We start from the raw sequence: 19,541 nt of genomic DNA on the forward strand, positions 1-19,541 counted from the left end.
TATGAGTTGCCATATTTAGCAGTCCTTTCCCAAAAACTATGGTCCAGTTTGGCCAAGGCATGTTATGCCCAAAAGGAAATAAGCCTACAAATATATTGTCAATACCCACAGACAAGTTGGCAGTGACAGAAGAAATAAGAAATACAGATATTTCTGGTCAGACTACATCTTATTCAAGGCATCTGTAAGCACAAACTCTTTGATTTTTTTTTTTAGAGACAGGTTTGGTCTAGAGTTAACATTTCTAGGGTTCAGAGAACTAGGGTTCTTTCATTCATAAAAGCATTCTGGTACGCTGTTTCAAAATTAAATCTCATTAGCTTTATGAAAGAGAATATTCATTTTTATTCTTCTCCTGACCACATTAAAAGGAATACACAAAAGTAAAGAGATTTTTTTGAACTGTCATATAGAGAGATCAAATTTGAAATCACAGGACATCAAAAAGAAACAAAACTGTACCTTTTAGAATTACATGTCAAACATTCTCAAAGATATAATTTCACCCTTAATGAACCCAAACTTCAAATACCAGTAAGACTATTTCTCTCACAGTACTTCAATTTAAAATTGTACCATCAAGACCTCAGTTTTTGATTAGATTTATCTCTGAAATACAATGGTATTTTTTACACATTTTCTGTTTGCATTTTTTGCCATATTTCGGCAGCTAGGTTTCAGACTTTATATTCTTATATTTAAAATATCCCTAAAGGCATGTATTCATTCTCACTCAGAACATTCATTATACCAATTTCCAAAGGTTTAGGCTGGCAGTTGACAAATTTGATGAAACTGACTGATTCATGGAACGAGTAAATAAAACATTAATAGAAATGCTAAAAGTGAAAAAAAATAAAAAGTTAAAAAATGGCAAAGTTAGAAGTAAATTTCACAATTGAATCATTTAATAGTAATGTACCTTTTTTCAAAAGTCAGATTGTAAAGCATTTGAGAGAGATGCCTCAATGCACAGAACCATTTTACAATTAATCACCTAGCATGTGGCCAAAAAATAGATGTCGCTTTTTGCTGCTAATAAACTACAGCAAATCCATGACAATGTTAAGACTTTCACTTAGCTGATGAATGCTTTATGAGAAAGCATAACGTAAGAGAATAAATTCAGCACAAGTGATGTAATGAACATGTGCAAAAGAACAGTTGTGTGTGTGTGTGTGCAAGTGTGTGTGTATGTGTGTTCACACACACTACGAATTTAAGTTCTCAACTTGATAACCTCTAAATTTTGCCTTGTGCAAGTGTGTGTGTGTGTGTGTGTTCACACACACTACGAATTTAAGTTCTCAACTTGATAACCTCTAAATTTTGCCTTGGCACTGTTATCTTATTAGGTGCACATAATGAATCTTTGCAAGGTGTAGTTCCAAAAGACAGTTCAAATATTTCACATCACTGTAGCTATTGCTTTATAAACTCAAATAACACAAGTACTTCCTCCTATTGAACTTTGAGTACATTTGATTTTCTGTGTTTCTAGGTGTAAATGAAAAATCCACAGCACTCATAGAGAGGAATGCCTTATTCAAAGTGCTATCAGAAGCAAGAGCATCTATTACTGGTCAAAACTGGGTATTTATTTTCATATCTCTTTAAAAATTGGTGAAATTTTTAAGAGTTGTAAACATAGTTAAAATGCAGTGTATGAAAAAGCTTCAACAAGTCAATTATTTAAGCATTCCCTGGCCAATAAGAAAATGATATTGATAATGCAGTACCCAGCATCAAGGTCTCTTAGACAATGTGAGAAATATTTTCACTTGAAAAAAAAGATTATACAAATATAAACAAGAGTTAAGAGAATATTGATAGTCCATAGTCAGACCCTAATATGTGAAGTCCTATTATTACTTTCCTTTTATTTCATTTCACATGCATATCATGTCTAGAGAATAACGACAAAATAGTCTTATATAGCCTTGTCTGAGCTGTCCAGAACTGAGAACCAGGCTCTAGAAGGGACAAGAGAACATAGATTTGGCAGTACTCTGAAATGTAGAGGATAAATTAATCCAGCTGACAAACAAAGAAGGTGCTGTGTTTTTCTGCTGGGAGTAGCTGATTTACTGGTCATCTCAGAACTGAAAAGCACCTCAATAAGTCACTGGCACCAAATATCCCTATGATGGCTCTGGATATTCACCCCCAAACTCTCTGCCATCCAGTCAAGAGAGCATTAGGCTGACTCCCCAAACACAGATGCTGTGAGGGTATCCATCTTCCACCTACGTTTGGCTTTCTCTCACCTGATTCCAAATTAGAGAGGGCTCTTATTTTATAATATGTGGAGAAGCCTTTCAGAACTTGAGAAAGGAATTCAAATTGCATTTGATCCTATCAGGTTTTCTCAAGTGGCACCAGATTACACTGTGACAAATACTGCTAAAACTTAAATGTTCATTAAATAGGGCTTAAACATTTATTCCATTTCAGAGAAATGATCATTTGATCATTGCAATTGCTGTGCATTGAATCTCTCCCCTTCACACACTCATTGAAGCTTAAATTGCATCCCCCCAAAAGTTCCAGGAATTGGAAACTTGGCCCCCACTGTCACAGTATTGAGAGAGTGGGAAATCCTATTGTGATGACTGAAAAGTGGAGCCTTGAAGAGGTGATTAGATTGTAGGACCATGCTGTAATGAATGGATTAATAATGGTGGTCAGGGGAGTGGTTCCAAGGGCTTTAAAAGAGGAGCAAGGGAGAGTCTCTCTCCCTCTTTGCTCTGCCATTTTCTGCCATCTGAGACCTCTGCATTGCTGGAAAGCCATCATCAAAGAAGACCCTCACCAGATGTGTTCCCTGGACTTTGGATTTCCCAGCTTCTGAAACTGTAAGCAATAAATTTCATTTTTTTTATATAAATTACCCAGTTGCAGATATTTTGTTATAAGCAACAGAAATGGACTAATACAGCAATGAAATTTCTTTGTTGCCTTTCAAATTCTACCTCTTCCCTAATAACTTATACTGCACGAGCTGGAAGTGATCATTCTCTTTTCTGATCACCCACAGCACATATAAATTACCCAGTTGCAGATATTTTGTTATAAGCAACAAAAATGGACTAATACAGCAATGAAATTTCTTTGTTGCCTTTCAAATTCTACCTCTTTCCTAATAACTTATACTGCACGAGCTGGAAGTGATCATTCTCTTTTCTGATCACCCACAGCACATTATCTATACATTCCTATGGTATTTTTCATCCTCTGTTATGCATTACACTTGAGTGTATGTCCTAGTTCTTTAGTTAGACCAGAAGTCTAATTAAATTTGGGGGGTGCTGGACCTCAGGTAATGCATATATGCCCACATTAATATTTTATGGTCATACATTTAGTAGTAACTGTGAGCATTTTCAGGCCAATAACTGTGTGTAACTCATTTTGGAATTTATCTATAGAGCACAGTGATTTCCATATAGCACAAACTCCATAAATTTTCATTTAATGATTAAACACAGGAACACAATAGAAGAAAGAGTGAGGAAGAGTGTGATTAATTTTTCTTAGGGGTGTCTTCATCCTCCTTGAGTTGGGCTGCATGCTTTACACAGTATTGTCAGTCCTGAGATGATCTGGGGGTGTGCTCTGGGCAGGACTTAAGTAAACATATCATGGGAATGGCCCCTGTGAATTCTCTTTCAATCCTTCTGACTATAAAAAGCTGAATGTCTCAGGTCAGTGCTAATATATCACTAACAGTATTTCAACTTTACTAATCTCTCTATTTTATAGAGAACAGGACTCGAACCCAGAGTCTTTGGCAGGCAACACTATCTAGCTAGAATTTATTGAACTAAAGTTGCTTTCATTGTATGAACGTTTGTAGTTACCTTTCAATGTTTGCCACTGATACCGGTATTTGTTTATAATAGTGAAATAAAGCCTCCATTTTAAGTCAATGCATTTTTTTTTATGAGCAAGTTAAAATTTTACGTGAATTCTATTAGATGGCACAAAAGCATGACAAAAGTAAAAAAGAATGTGAGTTTAGGGGAGTCTAGTGTTGGAGAACCGGAGATTATCTAGTGACTGGTTGTTTGAAGAAGAGAGAACAGCAGGAAATCTATGTGAGAAGGCAGGAACTCAGGAGACAGGAGCAGTGAGCTGTTGAGTCAAAGGAGAGGGTCTCTAGGGATACAAGGACGTAGAGAGGAATAATGAAGGCTGGATCCGGCTGAATGTGGAAACCAAGTGTGACAGTTACTTGGCCTGCCAAGCAATGGGGAGCCAGGGGAAATTTTCAGGAAGTAAATGACATTATGGCCAAAGTGACAAGTGAGAAAGGGGATTTTAACAGTGACATTTAGGCCTTCATGGAGAAGAGTGACTATAAAAGGCAGAAATCCAGTGAGAAAAAGGTTGCAGTGGTCAAGGGATTAGGAGACTGAACGAGGAATTTTCCAGAATAGCTGGTAAAGAAATAAATCTCAGTGCATCACAGAGAAAGTTGGCACAGGCTTTGTGGCAGTTTAAAAGTAGAGAAAAGACATACAGAGAGGACAGAAAATGGCAAATTGCAAAAGCAAGACTGGTGAACAGGTGCTCCCTGCTATAGTAAAAACTCACTGTGCTATATCAGAGGGACTATGAAAAAATCCGAGGCATCTGTGTGCTCCTGTAGCCCCAATATTTTTTTTAATATAAACTTATTGTAGAGACCTCAGTTTACTACCACTCTCCCTTCTAGTTGGTTCTCACTACCAATCTCTTCCTTCCACTTTTTTTTTTCCTGAAATTAAAAAAGCAGAATTTAACATTTACAGGGCTTTAGGCTATATGGTCTAAAAATGAAACTTGTTCAGAAAACTTACATTTTCTAGAGAAAACCTTTTTATCAGTGACTGGATGATTTGTCATTAAAATAGCGTAAGACAAGTCAGAAAACCTGAGTTCCAGTTCCACTCCCACACTTCTTAGTTTCATTAGCCCCACTTAACCTCTTTGAACAGGACTGACAGCGACCTTGCTTAAACAGCTAGTTATTACAGGTATCAAACTAAATAATATATAGGCATTGTATCTGTCATTCAAAGGCAATTTACAGAATTAAATTCACCATAGCATTGCATTTTGGAATTGTGAATACTGCATTTTCCCGGACTCATGCTTATCAGAAGGATGGGGTAATGCTTCAGAGGCCTGAGAATGACAGTATACAGGGCTTCCACACACTGAGAGAAAAATGGTGCTGTATCAGGAAGAATGTGGTGGCAGGATTTGGAGAACATTGAAACAGAGGCAGTGAGATCACAAATTGAACCCATGTCAGGCATGACAGCAGTTTTTTATCCATTATCAGAGAGCATTTAAAGAAAAAGAAATAGCCCAAGAAAGTGCTCCTGCTCTATATTCTTGACCTGCTTCTGGCTCTGTGCTCTCATAACACTGCAGGAAGATCTAAGAACCATGTTGGTACTCGCCAGCCATTAGTCCCCTATCTGAGAGTTACAGGTGCAGGAGTGAGGCAGCCAAATGCATCATCATCATTTCAGGTGATGGATAAATAGAAGGATATGGATAAGCTCTTTTCTCCCTGTCCTCAAGCCCAATTCCTTGAGCCATGAAAGTAGCAACTGCTTGTTTCCAGAAGTTTGGGTTTCACCTTGGCCCTTCCAACTCTGCTGAGGTAGTCCTGGTTCTCCCAAGTCCAAGCCAACTTCCAAGCTAAATGGAAAAGAGGATGGGTAAATCCAGATGGATCAGAGGAAAAAAGCATCAGGAAAGCCTGTCTTGCTAAAGAATCTTAGCCCATAATATTCTCTGCCAACTTGACATCTCTTTCCTCTCAACTTTACTCTCTATTTCTAGACAAAACCACGGACACCTGAGGCTGGCCAAAGCTCACTCTCATGTCATTATTCCCTCTCAAAGCCGTATGGACTTAAGATATCTAAAAATGGGGGCAGAAGGAAAGGAATGTTCCCTTGGAACAGAGGACTTTCCTACGTGTTCCACGTTTTTTTCTACCTTGTAATCAATCACGTTGTGAAGAAGTGGCATATCACAGTGGGTTTAATAATTCTGTTAATTAGCATGTCTTTCTTTCCATTTCTTCCTACCCTGTCCACTAGAACCCTCCAAAAAGGTGACTGGATGAGGACTTCCCTTGAATCTGGACAGTCCCAGAACTAGCCTTTAAGAGAACTGACACGTTCTCTCTTTCCGAGTTGGATTCTCAGAGGCCTGAGCCATTGGGTAAAAACTCCACTGACCAATGGAAAGGACCTGAGGCTACACAAAAAGGAAGAGTGCCCAACAGAGTCCAGTATCGGACATGGAGGAAAGCCATCCTGGGGCCACTCGCCCATCCTAGCCACCCTCTGAATGCCACTGTAAGGGCCCAGTTGTCACCAAGTGAGGCAGAAGAAACCACCCTATTGAGTGAGCCCTACCTGAATTCCTGACCCACAAAGTCATGAGTTTCTTAAAATGGTGGTTGTTTGAAGTTATTTTTTAATTTATGGGTTAGTTTGTCATGTAGTTATAGATAAGTGTGACAATGGTTTTTTTACATTTTACATAAATGATTACATGGTCACATTTCAGATTCATTTCTCATCGTTTCCCCTCTGAGCTACACACAAGCCTCCAGGTACTTTTCTTCCCAATAACAAACAACTGTGTATTTCCCTACTGATACCACAAGAATCTCATATGCAAAAAACATATATCTACTGAGGTCTCAAACAGTTTCAAACCATATGGTAAATGCCCCATGCACAATTCAACAAAACAAATGACAAAAACGGCATGAGCTCAACTTCAGGAGTCAATGAAACGGTGATAGTATGTACAAAGCACAGTCTCCCTAAGTGATAGTAACAGAAAATAGACTCTATACCTACATCTCATTTGCTAGAAATGAAAAATACACTCCGTGTTACACTTGCAATGGGCAATACAAAATCCTATCTGTAAACAATAGCGCCTATCTTGGATAGTTATGAGTGCATTGCTGCTAAAAAGAAACCTTTTAAAAGGTTTGGGGTTTTGCTGGAAATTTGTACTTATTCTTAAACAGCTAGATAACTAGGAACGAGGGGTTCCCTATGATTTTCACATAAATGATTTGTACTTCTATAAGCAATATACCAAAATTTATTTTTGTGTTTTAAACTATTTTATAACTTCTTAATGATTCAGGACCACCCATATAGTCATTATAATTTCTGAGTTATCTTTTTTTAGTCTTTCTATCCCCTTCACTTGCTAAAGAGATAATAGCTATAAATTCTTTCATCTGTGAATGAATCTGCAAAATTTCCCTCATTATTTCTAACTTGCTGTTTATACTCCGTCATTCACTAAAATAAAATAGACAATTATGCTTATTAAAATGGTTCTATATTAAGAGTTAATAGTCACTGAGTAAGGAAGGTCTTCCCAGACTAAAATGCTTGCACTTTAGTGAATTTTTACCAAAATAGAGACTTAAGTTCCTATGAGGCCTCTTTTGTTCAACTTTTATGTTTTGGTTTAGAATTTAAATACTGGTGGTAGCTGGTGATAAACTGGGACAGGTGTCATAATAGCCATGACTTATTTTACATTTTTTACTCATTTACCATAGTAAAATAGCATTATAGAAAAATGAGCATTGTTTCGGCAAGATGTGAGAAATAGACTACACCGTACCATTTGATATTTTAGCTATGAGGCCTCTTTTGTTCAACTTTTAGGTTTTGGTTTAGAATTTAAATACTGGTGGTAGCTGGTGATAAACTGGGACAGGTGTCAAAATAGCCATGACTTATTTTACATTTTTTACTCATTTACCATAGTAAAATAGCATTATAGGAAAATGAGCATTGTTTCGGCAAGATGTGAGAAATAGACTACACCGTACCATTTGATATTTTAGGACATCTACATATATCAAAATCCATTGGGTTTGAAGTAATTTAATACCATACATTAATTATAGAAATTTACTAATTTAAAAACTAGTTTGTTTAATTCAAGTTCCCTAATTTTATTTTTTAATATTTGTGGACTGGGGGCAGCTGCTCAATTGCTGCAGTTTTCCACTTTAGTTTTAGTAGTGAGCTGTGAACAGAGTACACCCTCCCCCCACCCTCTTGCATGCACACACATGCAACCACCCACATAAACCCATTCCACTCATGGTACCAGTATCAAGTCATCAAAAAGATAACTGGAATGCAGCCTTCAAAGACAACAGGCTGCCATATAAGTCCCATTGAATAAATGCCAAGAACTTGGCACTCTATTCCCTTCGAGAAGCACAAACACAAAAGTGCAGCCAAGCTAGCCCCCTTTGAGGATACAGTCTAGCTTTCTGCAGAGACCATCAAACCTCCCAAACCCACTATTTCAATGAACTTGGAAAACAATGACACTCCTTCTGTACCTCCTCTCTGGCTCTGAATTTGAAGGGGCAAAGAAGGTGAAAAGCATGCTTAATTGAGGCAGTAAATACTGGGCTGTAGCAGATTGTTTTACTGTTAAATACAGTAATGGGTCTTTAATGGCTGCTGTCCAAAATTACACTGGAGAAAAATGGTTTATTAGTAGTAATAATAGCTGGCACCTTTATGTTCAAAGCACTTTGCAAATATTAGCTCATTAATCCTCCAACTGCCACTGGGAGGCAGTGGTAAACGTTGTTTCTGTCCTCAGTTTACAGGATGAGTTTTCTGATGAAACAGAAAAATAGAAGGTAGGAACCAAGTTTTCAAAAGAGGGTTTTGTATATGGAGGTCAATTTCCAACCCAAACAACTCATATCAATTTTTATACACGATTGGATGGCATTCATTCTAATGACTGCCAGCCCTTTTTTTGAGGGGACCGTGGTTAAGGTCAAATTCAATTTATTTGAACTTGGCTCACAGAAGCACACATGAGTTGCACCTGAATTGCTCGATGCTGGTTCTTTAATATTATTTCAAGCAAATCAATTGTGTTCAAAATCTGTTCAGCTTAAATCAATTACAGGCAGAAACCTGTATGCACAGACAGAGCGGACTGTTGAAATTGTTTGAAATCTAGCTCCCCTGCGAATTGCTAAAGATCACAAAGCGAAATGAAGGTCAAATTTAACTTTCTAGATTTGTCCATTCACTAAGATCTTCTTTACAGAAAAGAGTGTATGTCTCAAATTAGTGAACAATCACAAATAATCCCAAATAGTTTATTATTCATGCAGATTTAGGCTATAGATGTAAAAATTGTTATTATTTTTGTTTGCTTACCACTGTGGGCAATGCTTTCAACTTACTGCCATTGTATAATGCTTTAATATTCTTTACATCTTTACATTTTAATAGGATAAATAAATTTTCCACTCTGTCACCACTTGTATTTCACAGGACAAGTTTAGAAACTCCTTGAATTTGCAACAAAAAAATAAATGTACTTCTTGAGAAGCCAATTGCTGCACTCCAGAGAAGCAGGTCTGGCTCAGACGAAAGCCTTATAGCGAATCCATTCCACACAGTCTAAGGAAATGAGATCTCTTGTCTAGCCAAAGCAGGAAACAAACATTCTTGCCACTATTACACAAAAAAGAACCTTTTGGAGTCACTCAGCATTACAGGATGCTGTTCATATTATGCATCTTTTTCAAATGTATTAACATTTGCTTCAAAATACTACAAACCAAAACATCAAAAACTTTTCAAAACTCCCAAATACATTGACGTATGCTGGGAGTTGCATTTTTTCCCCCTCCAAAGCCTTATCTTAATTGACAGTTGCTAATAAAGATAGTGACATGATTATGATTGGTGTCATTTTCAAGAACAGCAAGGCTGGGATATGGCATCCGCCAACTATTTATATCTTAATCTGGACTGGCAGATATTCACACCTTTGTGGAAATGCCAACCATGTAATGCAATTGGTTACATATAATACCCAGACATGAGGAAAATCCATGCATATTGATATGCATCAGAAACATTTCTGTCAAGAAATAGGAAAGGGTAATGAGGTAAAGCAAAAGCTTCAGGGAGGGCAAAGTTTTGATTTTTACATATACTGGTGCCCAGGGTCTGCTATAGCAAAGGGGAAAAGTCAGTGCACCAAATGCTTATATGACATGATTTTGGAGGGAACACAAATGTCCCCCGTCTACTAATATGTCTCTCTAACATGGCACCCCTTGCTGTTAATCCTTTGCATTAAGGATTTTAAAACCTCTTTTAAATGCCACCATTCTTCGGATAGGTGCACATCACCATGTAATACCTGATGAAGATTCCATTATATCTACTTTTTTGCATGTTTACCTGGGATAATGGGACATAGAACAGGTAAGTTTGGATGGACAACAGGGAAGAGTGCCAGTCCATGGTGAAGACCATAACTGAAGAATCCTACTAATCAAGGGAGCACAGGTGGACATTGTATCTTTCAGAAACGAAAGTCCAAAGAGAAGACAAAGGATGCGTAAGGGGTATGGAGAGCTCAAAGACAGCAGAGTAGCTGTTAAGGGCTTAGGGCTGGACATCAGATATTTCTGAGTCTGAATCTTGCCTCTGCCACTTGCAAGCCATATTGTATGTATAACCTTGTACAAGGACCCTTCTATGTCTGCAGCACCCGGCTTGCCATGGATATTATGATTATAGTACTTTCTTCAAATCACTGATGTAGAGATTGCAAAACACATAATAAACCCTTGATAAATGATACACAGTGGCTATTTAAGTATCTGCCTGGCACAGACTTAGTCCTGTCTTTAGTACAAAGTGATCACTCTCAGTGTTTCATAGGACACACACACACACATATTAAAAAAAAAAAATCAGAGACTTGAGAAAGCTTTGGAAAAACTTAATTTCCCGATGTTTGGGCTGGGCTATATTCAACCCAAGGAATATAACTGGTGACATTTTCAAAATTTCCCCTAGACTCATCACAGTCCTAAGTTTAAAAAAAGATTCACTGTCAGTTATACAACATTTTTCTTTTCTTCAAATAAGGAAGTCTAAAAGCAATACAGTGGGCTATGAACTGGGTTACAAGTCAGGATACGTGAGCTTTAGTTCTGGTTTGCACCACCACGTCAGTTTCTTCATCTGTAAAGTGGGCCAACTACCTGTCCCTTTTGTTCACCATGTTGTTGCAAAAGTCAAATGAGATGATATGGGGAAATTCTCTAAAATGCATAAACAATGCAAGATATAATTTTCAGTAGAAAACTTCAACGTTAATCTTCTGAGTAAATGGAAACAAAGTGTCAAGTGTCAGAGTCAGGAAAGGTCAATATTTATCTTCTTCCTGAACCTTTTGCACAGGAGATGAATTATTTCTTTTGAACACATCAATACATAAGGTGTCCCATAAGAAGCTGATATTCTGTTACTTTATTGTCTCTAGCAAAGGTCTTCAATGTGATAACACACTGAATTCCCAATCAACTCTAATAGTAGCAGATCATCAAAAATTGCCACATTCCTCTTCCCCCTTACATGCTATTACACTGGGGAAAATATCTCTTAGCCCCTAGAAACACAAATTCTTCACATCAGGATGCTGCCAATGCATCCCTGAGCTATTTTCTCATCCTTTCATCTCTGATACAATTATGCCAAAAAAGAGGGCTACTCATCCAAAGTTCCAAGTGTCCAGGATTCAGACCTTTCAGCTGCCAGACTGTTATTTGAGGGTATCTCCACTTCCCAGGTATGATACCTACAATCTCTTGCATTAAAGTCACCACTTACAAGCAAAGACTTTTGTTAGAGAGGAACCTCTGCTACAAATGCAGACCTGTTACCATAGAAGCTGTAATACGCCTTGTGCATCATTCTCTCTGCTGCATCAGCTCTCATCTTGGAAAGCAGAGGTACTGCAAGGGAATGGACAAACGTGTTTTGAAGTTTAGAGGTTGCAGGTGAAACCCACCTCTGGGCATGAGCATGCCCGCCTGTGGCAATGAAAGAAGAGAGGAGAAAGGAATGACAAAGAAACATGGTGAAGATGCCCTGAATGGAAACTTAATGATGCTCTATTTTGCACTGTTTTTGGCAATTTGCGCTTTTCTCTTCCCCATTACTCATATTCTTCAGGGTGTGCTGGGTATTCCTCATGAACCCACTCAATTCAGATCCACTCTCCACCTTCCTCCATCCTGCTCTGTGCCAGGAGAACTGACCTCTACAGCCCATTCCAACCAGTCTCCCTTGCCCTCTGACAGAGCAGTCAGTTCAGCCACTCTAAAGCAGCAGCAGGAGGTCTTGGGGCAGGAGAAGAGCAGTGTCTTGTGAATGAACAGTGGCTACGTTCCTCTACCAAAAGCCACAGGTCCTACGGGGCAGCCCTTCCCCAGAGCTACTGCTCTCACCACCTTCCAGTGACTTCCCTCTCCCATCATCCCTTCAGGACAATGGACAGTAACAGCTCTGGGAGTGCTTCGGCAGCCCTTGTTGGTTTCCTGCAACCTGTCCAAAAAGACGTGCTCCCTTCTTTAAACTCCTTTCAATTGCCCCTCTGGAGTATGACCTATATGTAAGAAAAGACCAAAATGAAGACCAGAAGGGGCCAGGTTTTACCGGCAGCCCTTGTTGGTTTCCTGCAACCTGTCCAAAAAGACGTGCTCCCTTCTTTAAACTCCTTTCAATTGCCCCTTTGGAGTATGACCTATATGTAAGAAAAGACCAAAATGAAGACCAGAAGGGGCCAGGTTTTACCCAGAAAACACACAAAACTATGGGTCCCTCAAGACCACCAAGACGATGTGCTACTCAGTTCCAGCCGATGGCACTCTCTGCCTTCCAGGCACTCAGATCCAATGTTGTGAGAGCGTCAAGTTTTTCAAGATAAGCCAGAAATATGAATTTTTATGTGAAATCTCCAACTTTTAAATGTTGGCTGAAATTTCTCTTAAACACTCTTTGGGCCAAACAAAATATATATACAAGCTGGGTTCGGTCCTAGGGACATTGGTTTAAATAATAAATAGACTCTGGTGCCTCTTCTTTAGAAAAAAAAAATCTACTTTTCTTTACATTGCAAAATATAACAAAGAAGGTTGCAATTCTCATCAATACAGCTTTTTATACACAGCAATTTAGTCCAAAACCAGTAACTCTTCCTCCCTCATTTGAAATCTTAAGGCAGAACAGAGAAACATGCAAAACTCAAAAGTCACAGGAATCTTGATATCTGGACATGTTCTGAATGTATGGACCTAGTCAAATCATGTAATTTGACTCCGCTCATCTGCAAAATCAGGATAATGATTTCTTTCCTACCATCTTCACAGATACATGTGGTTGAAAATGAAATTATACACAGTAAATTAAAAGCACAGTTGAGATCTTCAGAGACTAAAGTACTATTTAAACCACAGGGATTAGTAAGAAAAACCTCAGAGGTTTGCCAAAGCTTTCTTTCTTTTCCAACCACATTTCATGACACCAAGGTAACTGCGAATCAATGCCTCAGGCCAACACGATCTTAGAAAACCTACTTGGTGGTACATTAAAATCTCACTGGAAGCTTTCAAAAATCCAGATGGCTGGTCACCACCCCCAAAGATTTTGACTAAATTGATCTAGGTTGGTAGGCTTAAAAAGCTAAGTAGCTTAAAAAAAGCTTAAAAAGCTCCAGGTAAGTCTAACTTCAGCCAAGCCTGTGAACCACAACTCACAGGGTCTTTTAATATTTAAAATAATTACTGTTATTATATGTGTATAGAATTAATGCAGGTATCAACAGTTTTCCATTTGATAGCACCACTGATCACAGCTCACACTTATTCCCATACCCAGGGATACACACACACACTTCTCTCTCTCTATCCTCGTGCATTCATACACTGAGCATGGTATGGAAGGATAATAATTATAATAATAAAAAGCCAGAAATTATTGAGCACTTAGTGCTGTAAGCTGTCTTCACAGATTGCCCCATATAATGCTCACAATAACACACATAAGCTAGGTACGAATATTATCCTCACTTCCATGGAAGAAATCTGTCATTAAGAGGTAAAAATGACTTAGTCAAGGCCACAAACTTAGAATTGACAGACAGATTTTGAACCCTGGCAGCCTGAATGTATAGCCAGTGCATTTAACCAGAACGCCAGTCTGCTTCTCACTGTGCCAGATACTGTAAGGGTTTACGAGATGAATAAAATGGAACGTGTGCCCTCAAGAAGTTTACGATCTGAGAAGGAACTGAGATGCACACTAAAATTCATAGGCTGTATAGGAAAACGGTATGACTGTAGCACCTTGGTTAGGAAGAAGTGGATCTGGAGATGTGCAACCAATTGCCTCTCTGAGCTCCTACTTCCACAGCTACAGAGGAAATAAGACCCACCCAAGTATCAGAAGTGAAAAAGTGATAGAACCACCAGGAGAAGAAACCCTGGCCAAAGCACAGACTACATTTATATACTTGCCAAATTCAATACATTTATAATTGTTGCTATTATCATCTGCCAGCATCATTTGAATTGGATATTTATACCCACCCTAAAATTACCAAATTGTCAGTTTGACTAGCAAAGCATGATTTTTGAAGAATTCATCTCATCTCAAACTCTACTTCTGATTCTTATTGAACTTATGTGTATAAACAAACACACACACACACACACACACACACACACACACACACACACACACACACACACACACACACACACACACACACACACACACACACACACACACACACACACACACACACACACACACACACACACACACACACACACACACACACACAAATTTGACTTCCAAAGAGATACACAAGTTGTATTCTTTTGGTAGGACCAAATTATGTGAAAATGAAAGGAACATTTTTTTTAGACAAAATTTTAAAAATTGAAAAGAGACTATGTCTCTTTGTATTTTTATTATCTAAACACAATGGGAAGGTAAGTAGGATCATTTTTTACCCACAATACATAAAATCTCAATTAGTTATGGTCTATTTGTGCACTGGCTAAAAACATTCGTTAACAAAACAGAATTTTCTAGTTTACTGGATAAATATACCAGAAGAAATTGCAGAATAATGTTAGGTTGCCAAGCAACCACAGCTCTACCCTCTCTTGTTTGTGATCAAGCCATCTCATTCATCAGGCTTCCTAACCGAGTGCTAGAGAATTCCAACCAATTTGTTTCCTGGGAAAATTATAGTGACTTTTGGTAACACAATAACACTTTTATTCTCAGAAGATAAACTTAGATGCTCTTTTGATCAAAGGGAAGTGTTAATTCATTATTCTCTACATGGTGCTAATGAGAAAGCTATAATTAACTAACTACACTGTTGCAACACACGTAAAATAAACTGCAGTAATTAGTAATGTTTTAGGTGTTAACCAGCCTCCAAAATTAGAAAATACAGACTCTTTCCTCCAATAAAGATGTAGAGAAAGGAGAAAGCACCATATCTAATTAAATTGAGAATTGTTTACAATCCCCCCAAGATGAGGAGGACGTGTGACCACTAAAATGTAAGAGATTTCACTTTAATAGTAGAGAAAATGGCTCGATGCCAATTCTACTTGTAGGTAGACATAAAATGCTGGCGAATAATGTAATCTTTTCTTTGAAAGAATGCTTAGCATAATATTTTTTCAGGAATGAATAAAAAGAATATTGTGCTTTCACTCATTAGCTGTGTTAACTCAGCATATTGTATGTAAATCACCATAATAATTGCATTCTCTTCAGACTGAATTAGTTAGAATGAAGCTGTAATCAAAATGTTCATAATTGAAAATATAGTATTCTCAGCCTTGGTTTGAAAAAATAACAACGAGAGCTGATTAAATCAGATAATACTACATCATTGAAAACTGCCTTAGTACAGAGACAAGTTCATCCTCTTGATCATATCTTCGCATGTCAATTAGCTCCCCAAATTGAGGACTCTACACCTCCCGATATGCTATGTTTTTCTACTGCCACCCTTTGTCTTTGGCCTAACTTAAGCTTTCCAATTGCATTACTGCTCAGATTTTAAGGGAAAATACAAAATGCTGAAAAACTAAATTTTTGTTTCTAAAATATATTAGATTCTATTGGACTGTAGGCTGTCATAAGTCAAAGGGCAAAATAATTTCCAATAAATGAAACATTTAATGCCAAAGCTCCTGGGAAACAATATGTAAATGATCACATGAATTTCAGACAAGCTGTCACACTAATTCCTCAAGGTACCTTTTAAAGATGACAAATTCACTTTGAAGATGAGAGCATTGTCTTGCAGAAGCCAAACTCGAAGTAATACTCTACTACCTGAACTGACACTCATTCCTTCAAAACTGATGCCATCAGTTCCCCTCTATTACCTAATTTTCCTTTATCAGTTAAAAATTACTGGAATCTTAAATCAGTCTTGATCATCACCCTTATTTAATTCTCCATAAAAGCAAATTAGGCTAAATTACTTCAACAAAGCAATTTGGGGCCAAACAACCTCCTATCTTCAAAGCTGTCAGAAGTAACTATAAAATCAAGCTTCTATCCAGCAAATGTTTTTCTAGGTGACTTCTATTTCATAAAATGCACTAAGGATCTTTGTGATAGTGACATCTGTCTGGCTTTGTTTGCCTCAAGTCCTCGAAGACATGCCTATATTTTAATAACCAAATGGTTCTAAAAAATTTATTTAAAACCAGTTCATTTAATGGAATGAATTAACTTAAAGGTAATAAATATAATAACAACTACTGTCAGACCTGAAATTAGATCCATGAGATATACAGTTAGCTAATCTCCTGATAAGTTAGAGCACCTATGTAACCATGAGGTATCAATAACATCTATAGCATTCCCTTTAAAAGAAGAGACTCCGAAGTCTAGATGCAACAGAACAATCTGGAAAATATATATTAATCATCATAGTCCTGTGCTTCTGCAGTAAAGTGGGTACAAACATGACCTGAACAAGATATTAATGAACTGCTGTAGGCAGCACTCACACCCGCCCAAGTAATAACTATTTGTCTCCATTTAGTCCCTGACAATATTCAGGAGCTTGCAAGGAATGATTATACACTACAGGCTGCCATTACTAGAGGTAAATCCACTGCAGCACTTAAGGCAATACAATGGAAAGCCAGGATATATACTAGACTCCAATACCAACTTAAATGATGAAAACCACGGGGTGGTTCATCACAAAAAGACTGAAATTAAGACAAACCCAGCTGTAACATCAGCAAGTGAAAGAGGAAGCACAAAATCTTACACACGAAACTATGGAATACACTTTATTTTCTTGTCACCAAAAATTTTCCCAAATAGCTTTCAGCATCCTGAAAAGCCAACTTGACCAGTAGTTAGTTGCTCATTTTATCTCTTCCAAGCTGCTGCAAACCACACCTTTATAGGAGTTAGACTGGGCAGTAATAATATTAATATTGAGATTAATTCTCCAAAATTACAAAACACAATTTTGCCTTCAATAAAGATTCAGAGAAATGAGAATGCACCGTATCTAATTAAATCGAAGGTTAATTAATATTAACAATAATGCCATCAGCGACAATAACCAACTTTTCAGTGTCTATTACGCATCAGACACGGGGTTAATCTGTCTACTTGAATTATCCCGTTCCAGTCCTGCAACAACCCAACATGGAAGGCATTGATATTACCTCTTTTATTTAGAAGGGGAAACTGAGGCACGGAGTAAATGGCTCGTCCAAGTAACACATCACAGAGATGGTACAGCCGGATTTCGGACCCACGTGGGCGCCCCGGGAGACTGCCACGCGAGATCCCCGGTGGCTCACCAGTTGCCCCACCAGTTGCCCATCTCCGCGCGCACGCGCAAATCCCCCGCACCCCGGCCTGTTCCAGCGGGAGCGCGCCATCGCGCACGCGCCTGCCCCGGCAGCCACTCGCTGCCGCTGGGGCTGCTCTGCGGCTCCCGCGGGCGGGGCGGAACCCCGGTGCCTGTCTCAGAGGGCTGAGCCGGTAGCTCCCTCCTCCTCCGTGCCACCCTGCCGGGCCGCTGCACACCTGTCCTCCGCCGCTCGCCTGCCACCCCTTCCCCTGCCCGCCTTCGCGGCTGACAACCCGACCACACACCCTGCGCTTGCCTCTGCGCGCCGCCCCGGGCGTGGGTACCTGGGCCCGGGAGGCGGCAGCGGCTTCTCCGGCCCCCGGTTTTTCGCAGGAATTCCTCAGCCCTGTCCCTGGCTGAGAAAGTGAAGATCGCAGCGAGCCAGAGGAGTGGGAATGGAGGGGCTTGCGTTCCCCAGCCTCCCGGCTCCAATCCCTGCTCTCCAAATTAATCACTTTCTCCCTGCTCCCTCCCCACGCACTCTCTCACTCAAAAAAAAAAAAAAAAGAGAGAGAGAGAGAGCGGGAGAGAGGCACAAAGAGGAAGAAGGGACCATCCGTGACTGGCATCTCTAGTCCCCGGGCTTGGCTACCAGGGAGCCATGGCAACCAGGCCCCCGGCCAGCCCTCCAGCCCCCACGGTGGTCTGGGGAGGTGGAGCTCCTGCTCCTCCCCAGTTTCTCGTCTCCCCCCCCCGCCCCCCCGCCCCACTCAACCCAAGGTCCATAAATACCCCTATTCCAGGCTGGCGACATTTGGGGAGGGACAAGTAGGGGCGGTGCGGGTGGGGAAGATCTGAGCCCCACAACCTAAGAGATGTGCAGGGGCGAGTGGGGCGGAGGCTAGGACTGACCCCCAAACTAACTGGACCTCCGACTCCTCCACCCGAGAGAGGGCTGGAGTCTACAGGAGGATCTGGAATCCTCTCCAGGGAATAGAGAAGGTCGGGGGTTGGGGAGGTTGGAGGAAAGAGGGAGGGTCAACCTACCGGTGACCAGGGGAGCTGGGGGACTCGAGGACCCCATTTACTCCATCCGACTGACCCCGAGCTGTCTGAATCCAGCCTCAGCCACCTGGGCGCGGGGCTGGGAAAGGGGTGTCTCTTCCCGGGTTAAGGCTGAGGGACCTCGATCGGCCCCATTTTAGGCAAGAATGGATCCCCGACTGCGCACCACTTACTTTCCATAATGAGTTGATCCCCTCCTCCCGGTAGCAAACCCTTAATCCTTCCTCCCTCTCGCTCAAAGAGTTGGCTAAGGGGCGGGTCGGGAGAGCCTCCAGGGCTAGCAATAGACATGCAAATTGACCGCCACCCCTGACACACCTGAGTTTCTTCCAGCACACGATCCGTCCGGTACCTCCCCTCGGGAAAACTTCTCCCCCCAAAGCCGGCTGGGAGCGCGGAGAGGGACAAGCAGGAGCGGGACGAGATCCGCTCTGGGCGATCCAGGGGAGTTTCTTGCCTGCTGCTCCCCGCTGATCCGCACCCCGGTCTGCCCACGGAGATCCCGCCTGTCCCCTCCCTCTCGTTTTGTTCCCATGTAGTGTGTTGAACAATGAGGACATTTAGAGCTGGGAGCTACCCTCAGCATTGGATGCCACTCCAGGGAGCATCAAGAGGGAAGGCAACTCGCGACTCTGCCTCAGAAGCAATTGAACAAAATATTTTGGAAATGAATAAATGGATTTTTACATTTTAATAATTGCTAACCTTGGGGCCTCGAT

At 40.1% G+C, this 19,541-nt stretch overlaps 1 protein-coding gene across 1 annotated transcript in view; it reads right to left on the reverse strand.

The window, feature by feature from the left end:
- Positions 1-19,281, reverse strand: part of LOC103596295 (neural cell adhesion molecule L1-like protein) — a gene marked incomplete at its 3' end in the record, with an annotated part of 146,967 nt that extends 127,686 nt beyond the window's left edge. Inside the window, exon 1 of the mRNA XM_008579896.1 lies at positions 19,141-19,281. The remainder of the gene's footprint in view (positions 1-19,140) is intronic.
- Positions 19,282-19,541: the final 260 nt, after the last annotated feature.

The sequence above is a fragment of the Galeopterus variegatus genome, unplaced genomic scaffold (assembly GCF_000696425.1).
Source record: "Galeopterus variegatus unplaced genomic scaffold, G_variegatus-3.0.2 Scaffold1975, whole genome shotgun sequence".
Classification (NCBI taxonomy): Eukaryota; Metazoa; Chordata; class Mammalia; order Dermoptera; family Cynocephalidae; genus Galeopterus; species Galeopterus variegatus.